This window comes from Uranotaenia lowii, chromosome 3 (genome assembly GCF_029784155.1).
Source record: "Uranotaenia lowii strain MFRU-FL chromosome 3, ASM2978415v1, whole genome shotgun sequence".
In the NCBI taxonomy this organism is placed as follows: domain Eukaryota; kingdom Metazoa; phylum Arthropoda; class Insecta; order Diptera; family Culicidae; genus Uranotaenia; species Uranotaenia lowii.
The window spans coordinates 27,599,543-27,610,407 of record NC_073693.1 but is presented as its reverse complement, the minus strand read 5'-3'; positions in this window follow the sequence as shown (position 1 = coordinate 27,610,407).

Below are 10,865 nucleotides of genomic sequence, written 5' to 3'. Positions count from 1 at the left end.
CGCTCAACGAGCCTGAAGTTTGTATGGGATATTGAGACATTTTGTTCGGGAGACACATGAAAAACTAGTTTTTCATCAATAATTTGGGTCCCGTCGGCCGATTTCTTTCGAAAACGGGTTTACTTAAAGCCTAAATTATGAAAAACATTTCATCCGAAGACTGCATATCGATAAGAGTTAAGACAAAAAGCTATTGGACTTCTAAAATGGGCTAACTTTTTTACGGTGGTATTCATCACTGCCAATGAGGCGTCAATAAGTTCGACCGCCCCGACTCATTTACAGTGATGAATGCCATCCTTAAAAAAATTAGCCCATTTTGGAAGCCTAATAACTTTTTTGTCTTAACTTTTATCGATATGCAGTCTTCGGATGAAATGTTTTTCATAATTTAAGCTTTAAGATAACTCGTTTTCGAAAGAAATCGGTCGACGGGAACCAAAGTTATTGATGAAAAACTAGTTTTTCATGTTTCTCCCGAACAAAATGTCTCAAAATCCCATACAAACTTCAGGCTCGTTGAGCGACCCCTTCCCGTGATCCGATCTGGCCCAAATTTGGCATGAGATCTAGTACTAGGCCTAGGATCAATTTTAGCCTGCAGCGCATAAAATTTCACAGGTTTTGAATTTCCCATACAAATTTGGGGCAGTCTACTGTACATACGTTGTAAAAGCTTTGAACAGAAATGTTAACAACTGTTTTCGAACAAATCAAAACACTTAAGATTTAATCCACATATTAAATATGATCAGAAAATGCTTGAAGCTGTATAAAAATTTATAGAAGGGATTCTCTCTATCGATAATAGCCGTTTAACCATCTATATGGCATTCGTCACTTTATATCAACGTTGTAAGCAGACAGTATCAAATAGCAGAACAAGGAGAAACAAGCTTTTCCAAATAGCTTCATAATTTATGTATAATAGACTTTCAAATCATTTGAAAAAAACCTGAGCAGTCTGAATATTAAAAACGAATTTTGAAGCTCTAACACAAGCCTAAAAGAATTTAAATTTCATAAAAATGGTTTCTTAACAAATAGAAATCAAACACAGATATGTAAAATGTATCAAAAAAGATAATCAAGAAACGATCGTTACTTGAAATTAAAAACGAATAATAGCAAGAAACCTTTGTCATAGAAAATTTTCGAAATTGTCTATATTTGAAAAAAATTCAAAATTCATGAAAGATTAAATTGTTCCAACTTTTGTAAAGAAACAACATAATTTGCAACTAACAACTTAACAAAATGTATTTAGAAAAACTTGATATAGAAAGGTGTTTTAGATGTTTTTGGATTGTCTTCATATTTAAAAAACGATGCTATTAAAATACTTTTAACATCACCATCAAATAAAATCTAAAAAATATCAGAATGTTTTAAAACGGTCTCATAGTTTTTTTAAATTGTATAAAGAAATGTCCTTCAAAATCCAGTGCTGATGATGAAATCATGAAAGATCGAAAGTGGCCAAAAACTCAAGAAAGGTTGAAGTTGAAGTGATTGAAGGTTAAAATGGGTCGATAGATGATCTCAATAAACTTTTCCTGAAATGACATAAAAATTTCTCAACCTTTTAATTTTTGAGAAATACTTGTTTACATGAAATATTCATAAAATTTCAAAACCCTACCCTCAAACTATCTGAATTATGTTCAAATCTTTTGAAGCATATTTTAAGTTGCAAACAAAATTCCTCAAATGTCTTTATTGTTCTAAAAATATTTGAAAGTTCCTGTAAAAAGAGTTGATATATAATTTCCTGGAAATATTTTGATTTTGATTGCAAAAAATATGTTACAATTATTTACCGTTTCTCAGTTCCAAAGAATTTTAATTTTTTTTAATGAATAGTCTTTTTTAATAAATAGTTCATCAACTTATTCAAATCGTCGAAAAAAAATTGTTTTGAATTTTCCCAACATTTTTTCTAGTTCTTTCTAGTTCTTCGTGAAAACCATGTTAGTTTCCTCAAAAAAAAATCATATTTTTAATTCTAAAATTATCTTAAGTTGTTGTAAATTTTTTATTGCGAAAGACATTGATTACATGTTCGAAGAATACTTTTTCCTAAAAGCTATTGATCTTAATCTATAGTTTTTTTTTAAATTTCAAATTTTTCTATGTCTTTTTCCTGTTCCCTTCAAAAAGATATGATCTGGATCAAAGAAAACAATTGTTAATATATAAAAAGATTTTGGCTTCTCAAATCTTCAAGATATAAGCCATTTCAAGTAAAGGAATAAGAAAAATAAAATAATATTTTTTCTAGAATCTGTAAAAAATTGACCAAATTATGGTTTTTAATTTCAATTTCATTTTTTCAATAAAATTTTTTCAAAATTTTTAACAATTCTCTACCGCTTCCTTTGAGTTTATCCAAATTTAACAAAAAAAAATTAATTTTTGCCATAATTTCGAAAATTTATTTTTGTTGTTTTTTATTTAAATTTATTACTTGGTCTTTGGCTAAGGAATTATCAAACAGACAAACTTGATTGATTATTTCAGGAGAAGTGCTTCATCTTGTTAAGAATAACAGGTTCTAGAATTGTTTATCAAAAGCTACTCGAAGGAATTAAAAGTATCATAAAATTATTCCAAACGGTTTCAAACCGATATTAACATTCACTCAAAAATTATTTGAAGATGAATCAAATTTATTCTATCTGTCAAATTGCTTTCAGTTCTCTCATTTTCTCTTTTTAAAAATAGTTTTCTTCTTAAAGGGTTATTTAAGAAGAAAACAATTATGAAAATGATAGAACTGAAAGCAATTTGACAGATATAATAAATTTAATAAAACTCTAGAAATAGTTCGAAAAAATCTAAAATTTCTCTAAACAATTTTTCATTTTGAATTCTCAATGAAATATTGTCGATCACTGCCATAGAATTTATTCATCTTAATTTGTCTAAAATTTTATTTCTTAAGGCTCTAAAACTGCTTTGTATATGTGTTCAAAGTTTTATAACAACTGATATAAAAAAAAACAATAAAGCTAAAGTCATGTTCAAAAAATACCTTTTATTGTAAAGAACTGTTTCTTTAAGTTTATATATTGTAAAGAAAACTGTCAAAATTGTCAAAATTGTCAAAATTGTCAAAATTGTCAAAATTGTCAAAATTGTCAAAATTGTCAAAATTGTCAAAATTGTCAAAATTGTCAAAATTGTCAAAATTGTCAAAATTGTCAAAATTGTCAAAATTGTCAAAATTGTCAAAATTGTCAAAATTGTCAAAATTGTCAAAATTGTCAAAATTGTCAAAATTGTCAAAATTGTCAAAATTGTCAAAATTGTCAAAATTGTCAAAATTGTCAAAATTGTCAAAATTGTCAAAATTGTCAAAATTGTCAAAATTGTCAAAATTGCCAAAATTGTCAAAATTGTCAAAATTGTCAAAATTGTCAAAATTGTCAAAATTGTCAAAATTGTCAAAATTGTCAAAATTGTCAAAATTGTCAAAATTGTCAAAATTGTCAAAATTGTCAAAATTGTCAAAATTGTCAAAATTGTCAAAATTGTCAAAATTGTCAAAATTGTCAAAATTGTCAAAATTGTCAAAATTGTCAAAATTGTCAAAATTGTCAAAATTGTCAAAATTGTCAAAATTGTCAAAATTGTCAAAATTGTCAAAATTGTCAAAATTGTCAAAATTGTCAAAATTGTCAAAATTGTCAAAATTGTCAAAATTGTCAAAATTGTCAAAATTGTCAAAATTGTCAAAATTGTCAAAATTGTCAAAATTGTCAAAATTGTCAAAATTGTCAAAATTGTCAAAATTGTCAAAATTGTCAAAATTGTCAAAATTGTCAAAATTGTCAAAATTGTCAAAATTGTCAAAATTGTCAAAATTGTCAAAATTGTCAAAATTGTCAAAATTGTCAAAATTGTCAAAATTGTCAAAATTGTCAAAATTGTCAAAATTGTCAAAATTGTCAAAATTGTCAAAATTGTCAAAATTGTCAAAATTGTCAAAATTGTCAAAATTGTCAAAATTGTCAAAATTGTCAAAATTGTCAAAATTGTCAAAATTGTCAAAATTGTCAAAATTGTCAAAATTGTCAAAATTGTCAAAATTGTCAAAATTGTCAAAATTGTCAAAATTGTCAAAATTGTCAAAATTGTCAAAATTGTCAAAATTGTCAAAATTGTCAAAATTGTCAAAATTGTCAAAATTGTCAAAATTGTCAAAATTGTCAAAATTGTCAAAATTGTCAAAATTGTCAAAATTGTCAAAATTGTCAAAATTGTCAAAATTGTCAAAATTGTCAAAATTGTCAAAATTGTCAAAATTGTCAAAATTGTCAAAATTGTCAAAATTGTCAAAATTGTCAAAATTGTCAAAATTGTCAAAATTGTCAAAATTGTCAAAATTGTCAAAATTGTCAAAATTGTCAAAATTGTCAAAATTGTCAAAATTGTCAAAATTGTCAAAATTGTCAAAATTGTCAAAATTGTCAAAATTGTCAAAATTGTCAAAATTGTCAAAATTGTCAAAATTGTCAAAATTGTCAAAATTGTCAAATTGTCAAAATTGTCAAAATTGTCAAAATTGTCAAAATTGTCAAAATTGTCAAAATTGTCAAAATTGTCAAAATTGTCAAAATTGTCAAAATTGTCAAAATTGTCAAAATTGTCAAAATTGTCAAAATTGTCAAAATTGTCAAAGTTGTCAAAATGTTTTGGGAAAATTTACTAGTAGAAATTTTTTGTTATCACGATATCAAGTTGATTTCCCATTATTGTTAGTGTTCGATTCGAAACCATATTGTTTTCCAAGCTTTTCAGCTGAACTATTCCTCATGATTTTTTTTTCCTAATTTTTGTTTTCTATGAAAATATTCATTTTGTAAGGAACCACATGACCTTCCATCGAAAGTGTCCTGCAAGGTAAAGTCGACGGCCAAAGGATTGTACGCAAGCAAACATATACACACTCAAGGCATCGTCGTGTGGCGAGCTAAGCCGCACACTCGACCATCAGTTCATAAAACCGATATTATGCAAATGAGGGTATTTCCCTTCCCAGAAACTCATGCGACTATGATGCGTTCACCAAACTTTTCACAACTATCAGCACAAACCCAAGCTGGAGTCAAGCTTGGAAACCCAAAGTTTCTCTGAGGAAAGAGGGACTCCAAAGATGAAAACGGTTTAAAATCATCGGAAGGTTTGAGTCCGAGAATCCTAATGCACGATCATGAAGTTTTAGGCTACCTACTGGTCTGTTTTTCCCCAAATATAGCTGAACTCCCCTCCTGTGAGGGAAAATTCTAGGGACGAGTGTTTCTGCTAGGACCGAGGAGATTGTGGATTGTCGAAATCGAGCCAAACAACATCTCTGGCCGGCTTCGATTGAGGTGTACTTCCTGGGTTTAACCCCAAGAGAGCCAGTCAGTAGTGGGGAGAATCGAGAGGTGAGAATAAATTACGGATTGGATTAAGCGGTTATGAAGGCCGAGGCTATTTCAGGAACCCCAAAGCCCCAAGCAAGTCCGGGTGGAAAATCACCATCCTCACACTTGCAAGTTTTGATGAGAGAAACTTTGGCCTCAAATGTAATTAGAACTTGAAAGTGCAGTTAAATTCCAGTTATCTGCGGCCGAGCTTTAAGAGTTTTCTACCGGGTGTTTTTCAGAGAGCAAAAGGCGGGCTCAGAGTCATGATTCTGACGTTGATTCACGAACATCGGTACAGTTTCTTCAAGTTTATTTATCTGTCCGGTTTCTGTGGGTCATGGATGAGGTTAAAATTGTCACAAACTTGGTTCCGCATAACCATAACTTTCGGATTCAAACATGGATACCTCCAAGCAGTGGGACAAGCTTCAACCACAGGAACGAATCAAGACTTGATTCCATTAAAAATGCATAACATTTCCTGTCCACTTCAAAACTAATATTCAACTTTCATCGGAACGATACCCGGCGGAGGAAATTTTCCGGCAAAGAAACATCTTCATCCCTTGTAAGAAAATAATTCGAAGAAAAGGGTCCACTCAGCAGAAAGCAACAAAAGACACAAACAATTAATTACCCCAAAAACTGTGAGCTGCACTTTTGCAACATCATCTTCGCAATTTGAAGCCCTAGGGGTGGGTGGGGGTAAAATGAGCACGGGTCAAAGAAGCGCCACCTTTTGAAGCCATAACTGGTCTGGGTATGGTACAAGTGTTGCTGGAGTATCATGCAATGAACAACTACATAGTCATGGGAAGTTATTAACTAGTCCAGACAATCTCGACAAACACTTTCTTAGCCGACACGCTTTTCTGAACGCTGCTCTGGCCAAGACCAAGGAGCCTTCAGAGAAAAGTGGAAAGAAGAGATCCTTTGGCGCTGTTTTTCCTACCCTCGGTCCTTTGGTGTGGTTTGAGGGAAAGTTTGGAAGAAACACTTCCTAGCTACGTATCTATGCAAATGTTCCTGATTTAACTTAAGTTGTTAGCAACACGTTTAAGATGTCTTGTTCCTGTGAAAATTGATCGAAGCCAAGAAAACTATCATAATTAAAAGTCGGAATCCCGATCCATTGACTTTCCAGTAGCACAACAAAAAAGAAAATGGTTTTTACTTCCATGTTCTTGAAAAAATAAAACATTGAATTGGGTTCTTTTTTGTTTTAAATAACTCGAGAATCGATCAATCAAATGGATCCAAATTCGGCATGCGAGAAATATCTCAATGATTATTTGAGACCCTCCCTTCTTTCAGTGGAGTGCAAGAAAGAGGGAGGGAGCTTCCATGAAATTTGTATTGAATAAAACGATAACTATTCGAGTAAATGGAACCAAATTGGCATGGGAATTCATATGCATGATGTAAAAGGTTCTATGATTATTGAAGAGTCCTCCCAAATTGCATTGGGTGCATAAAAAATCAAGCGAGGAGATTCAATTTTAGAATACGAGGGTATTTGAGTAAACAAAATGTTTCCAAGATGGTTTGAAGCCCTTCTTACCTTCCATTGGTGAAACCGAGAGGGGAAGGAGGCTCTCATACAATTTTTTTCATAACTGGAGAAATAATCAAACAAATCGATTTGAATTTGGCATGGGACGATATTTGGATACGAAAAAATACTTTAAAATTTTCGATGCCCCCTCTTAATCCCAGTCAACAAATAGGAAGAGGAGAAGGGGGCACCTCAGTCGATAATTGGTCATTTGAAAAGAAACGAATTTGGTATGGATTTGTATATTGGTACGAATTATGTTTCTATAGTTTTTTGGGACCCTATCCTTTTCAAGAGAAGAGATTCATACTTTTTGTTGCAAATCTTAGAATATCATACGAAAGAAAACCAACTTTGTTTGAGGGGGTAATTGGGATGGAGAAATGTTTTCATGCTTATTAGGGAAACCTCCAGTGGGGAGGAGGATGAATTCGGCAAAATTTAAAGTAGATGGGGCCAAATTTGTCATTGAAAAGTGCATTAAAATGTTACAATCTTAGACTGCTCCTTTCAATTTAGTGGGTAGCTGGAAAAGGGAAAAGGGTGGACCCATACTTTTTTTCAATAACTCGAGGAATAATTGAGAAAATTTTGCATAGAAGGGATTGATGCACCAGAAATGTTTTCTTTATTATTAAACAGAGTGACTCTCATACATTTTGTTCAATGACTTGGAAACTGGTCAAGCAAATGGAACCAAATTTGGCATGAGGGAGAAATTTTATACAAGATGATTGATTTTGGCAGAATTTAGTAACTTATGAATAATTGATACAGAGTCTTAATTTTAGATACGAGTTGATGATTGAAATACAAGGTATAAGTCAGATTATGAGAAGAGAAAAAATATTCAAGAAAATTGTGGTTTATAGTTAAATTTGCTTATTTAGATAAAAAAGACTTGCAGAAAATTTAAATAAAATGACGAATTTAAAATTTTGAAAATTAAGAAAAGTAATTTATTTTGAAATTTAAGAAACTTTCAATAAATGAACGTGGAGAGCTTCAGTACGTAGAAAATCGTCGATACCTTCCAGAGTAATCGATGAAAAAATATGAAAAAATAAAAGCAGTTTGTGTCTATTTATGTATTCTAAAGTGGATAGAGAGAGAAATATCTGAAGATGATTGAAAGAAAGATACACTGAGGTTTATTTTTACGCGGTATTTCGTCCCGCGTAAAAAAAACCGCGTAAAAAAACCGCGTTAATTCCAAAATCCGCGTAAAAAAAACCGCGTTAATTCGAAAATCCGCGTAAAAAAAACCGCGTTAATTCGAAAATCCGCGTAAAAAAAACCACTTTAATTCGAAAATCCGCGTAAAAAAACACCTCGTTTATTCAAAAATCCACGTAAAAAAACCCCGAAATTCGAAAATCCACGTAAAAAATCCATTTTAATTCAAAAATTCGCGCAAAAACGTACGTTACTAAAAAAACGCGTAAGAACCATGATTATTTAAAAATTTGCGTACAATGATAGTTTATTTTTATGGTAAAAAACAAAATCAATTAGATTAATAGAATAGTAGAATAGAGTGAGGCTTATTTGACAGTGTGGAATTCAGATCGTCTCATGTCTCAGGTCTCAAGTTCCATGTCTCAGGTCTCAGGTCTCATGTCTCATGTCTCAGGTCTCATGTCTCAGGTTTCAGGTCTCAGGTCTCATGTCTCATGTCTCAGGTCTCTTGTCTCATGTCTCATGTCTCATGTCTCATGTCTCATGTCTCATGTCTCGTGTCTCAGGTCTCATGTCTCATGTCTTAGGTCTCATGTCTCATGTCTCAGGTCTCATGTCTAAGGTCTCATGTCTTATGTCTTATGTCTCATGTCTCATGTCTCAGGTCTCAGGTCTCATGTCTCATGTCTCATGTCTCAGGTCTCAAGTCTCAGGTCTCAGGTCTCATGTCTCATGTCTCGTGTCTCAGAGCTAAGATTTTCCCAACTACAAAAAGATTCTAAGTGTTTTCCTTTGAAAAAGTCTTAGAATATTTTCTCTGAAAAACCGCGTTAATTCAAAAATCCGCGTAAAAAAAACCGCGTTAATTCGAAAATCCGTGTAAAAAATACCGCGTAAAAAAACCTCAGTGTATAGTGGTTTTTTGATTTTATCAAGACAAAAAAAAAATCCGTGAATTTGGTAAAAACGTAAATTAAACAAAACAGTTAAAATGTTAAAATAGTATGAAACAGGATCAAAGGGAAGGAGGGGGAATGAGGGTTAAACCCTTCCAAATGAGGGAGGGTCATAAAATGCCAAGAGCAATGTTTTCCTCTAAATTCAAAATTTCAAATCCTTACCAAATTTTCATGAACGACCAATTCTTTTTATTATTTCACTTGTTGAAATTTAGACCCCTATATCGTATTTCAATAACATTAAAATAAGCTTGTCAGATTGCACAGATTATTCCCCATTGTTTTCACTTTTTTGCAATATCAAACCAAAATTTGCAAAATTTTCAACCTTTGTTTTTAAATTTTCATGTTTTTTGGATGTCCTATGAGGAAGACCAAGAACAAAGGCCGAAACGTCTGGAAATAAACTTAAAAATTGAGCTTTAAGAGTTAAAATTTAAAATATGATTCACTGATGAGTTTCGATAGAAAAACAATATTTAAAAAAAAATTCGAAAGTTTTAATCGAATAATTTGGATATAGGCGGATATTCAAAAAAAAAAATTACTAGAATTCGCACGACTCAGATACTAGCTGGATACTAAACTGGTTACCATAGGTCGGAATCATTCCTGATTTTGTGGTTCCAAACTTAATTTAAACATTTGTATCCAATGTCTCTGATCAGATTTCGGATTCTGTATCCAATTTATTATTCTTTAATTTCAATTTGGATCATCATTCGCACAAAATCCTGATTTTTAGCTTTGATTTGCTTTTAAAATTTAAAATTATTGCATATTTCATATTTGAAATTGACAATTCCGAAATAAGTATAAATAATTGCATAATTGCAAACCATCTTAAAGATTTTGATTTGTTTTTAACTCTCATGTAGAATCGGAACTTTAAAAAGTTTAAAGGCTCGTCAATTTCAATAAAGTAAACAAGTTGATTTTAAAATTAACAACTGTATAACGAATTCATATGGAAAGCCAAAAATACAGAATTAAAACCAAAAAAAATTTTGTTCGAAGATAAAAATTTCGCTTTTTCGTTCATATGATTTAGAATTCTGAAAATGAGATTCAAAAGTCGTTTTCAAAATCGGAATTCAAATTTAAAACTCATGTTCAAACACCGAATTCATTTGGAATTGAAATTAAAATCTTTCAATTGAGATTCAGCTCAAAGTTAAGATTTGTAATCATGATTTAAATATCAATGTGAGAATTACAAAAATGTTCGAATCGCAAAAGATCATAGTTTTAAAGTTTTGATTGGGGATTCAAAAATAAAATTTAATATTCAGTCAGAGTCAATTTAAAAACACAAACCAGAAGAAATCACAAAAACATTTTTTTTTTAATTTGGACTCATTTTAAAGATTTCTTTTGAAGAAAAAAAAAAGATTTTAATTTTAAAAAAATATCCACAAGGTTATAATTATAAATTAAATCGTAAGTAAAATTTTTTTGGTTGAGCTTGTACTGTATTGTCAATTAAAAATTCAACAGGAAATATATTATATTTATTTGTTGTAGAACATCTTTTTTATTGTAAATTCTTCAAATACAGAAATTTAAGCTAAAGTTTTCTATTCTAATCAAGTTCACAAGAGTAGAAATTAAATCTGTTTTAAACCGCGGACTTAACCTCGCCTTTTTATTTGATAATATTTGATAAATTTTCACCAATGTTAAAATGATTATTTTTGTTGTTAAGATGAATTTACTTATTATCTTCTATTTTGATCAAATACAAAAGTAATAGTAGAA